Raw genomic sequence first — 1,518 nt, 5'->3', positions numbered from 1 at the left:
CCTTCCAATATGAAAAGTTTAGAATGGCAATAGCCCACACACCCCTAAAGAGTGGGATGGAAAAATCAAAGGTAATGGTGGAGTTATACAGTGAAGATAGGATTTAACAAATGAATATGAATGCTGAACCATTAAATTGATATATCTTTTAGTCTCCAGTATTTTAGAGCAGATAGAAGTAAAAACCTAAAATTATGGAATTGTAACCCATGTCAAAGTCTGAAATATGTTCTATAATTAATTGTGGTGCTGTGCTTCGCAATTTATAGCTTTTTTGTATATATGTTATTTTTCACAAAATAAAGAAGGAAAAAAAAGTCAATTTTGATGATAAAAAAGTATTTAAGCCCACTAGCCTCCTTTATTCTGGAGCAGCTAGAAGGAAAAATATGAAAGGATTGTATGGTAGCCCATAACAAACTCTGGGATCTGTCCTGTAACTACTTGTTGAAGAGTGCTTTGAAAACTATTGCTTTTTTCTTTCTTTGCTTTGTATATGTATTATACAATAAAAAAAGTTAAAAATAAAAAAAAGATCATGGTGACAAATACACAACTATGTGATGATATTGTGAGCCATTGTTTGTACATCATGTATGGAATGTATGGGTGTGAAGATTGGTCAATAAAAACATTAAACAAAAAAAATGTACTGATGTCAGTAGTTTGGGGCTTATAATGTAACTTGTGAGAAGAAATACATAAAGTGGGGGGGACAGAGGGGTATAGGAATATAGTTTGTGTATGCTATTGAAGTTAAGCTGGTACCAAAGCAAATAAGATTGTTACAGATTTAGGTTGTTAAGTTAAAGCCCCATGGTAACTACAAAGAAAATATTGGAAAATATGCAAGCTCATAGAGACAGAAATTAGAGTACAAATCGCCAGGCGTGGGGGGCAGAGAGAATGGGGAGTTGATGTATGCTGGGCATAGGGTATCCGTTCAGGGATGGGAAAGTTCTAGCACTGGAGGGCAGGGTGAGGTAACCCAATATTGTGAATATAGTTAATCCCACTGAATGGTATGCTTGGGAATAGTCGAGATGGGACAGTTTATGTTGTATATATGTTCCCATAGTTAATAATTTTTTAAAAAAGGAGCAATAGTGCTCTCTTCGGCAGTACATATACCAAAATTGGAATGATATAGCATAGATTAGCATGGTCCCTGTGCAAGGGTGACAGGCAAATTCGTGAAGCATTCCATATTTTTTTAGGGACATCCAAATCAACAGGCCAAGCCCTTGCTCTTGAGGCTTGCTCTAGTGAAGCTTATAGGTAGCAGAGAAGCTTAACCTACCTATAGGTATGCCTAAGAGTTACTTCTAAAGGACCTCTTTTGTGGCTCAGATGTAGCCTCAGTCTCTCTAAGCCCAACTCTGCAAGTGAAATCATTGCACTCCTATCCTACGCGGGTCAGGACATGCAGGGGTGAATGTCTCCCTGGCAATGTGAGAGAGGACTCCCAGGGATGAGTCTGGTCCTGGCACTGTGGGATCAACAATCCCATCCTGACCA

General features: G+C 37.9%; 1 non-coding gene across 1 annotated transcript; it reads left to right on the top strand.

Moving 5' to 3' along the window:
- The first annotated feature begins 1,106 nt into the window (after positions 1-1,106).
- On the top strand, positions 1,107-1,213 carry LOC143647463 (U6 spliceosomal RNA). The gene has a single exon (XR_013158092.1). It is a non-coding gene; the product is annotated as a U6 spliceosomal RNA (small nuclear RNA).
- Positions 1,214-1,518: the final 305 nt, after the last annotated feature.

Source organism: Tamandua tetradactyla, chromosome 9 (genome assembly GCF_023851605.1).
Source record: "Tamandua tetradactyla isolate mTamTet1 chromosome 9, mTamTet1.pri, whole genome shotgun sequence".
NCBI lineage: Eukaryota > Metazoa > Chordata > Mammalia > Pilosa > Myrmecophagidae > Tamandua > Tamandua tetradactyla.
Note: the sequence above shows the minus strand (reverse complement) of the source record. Positions and strands in the feature narration are given on the sequence as shown.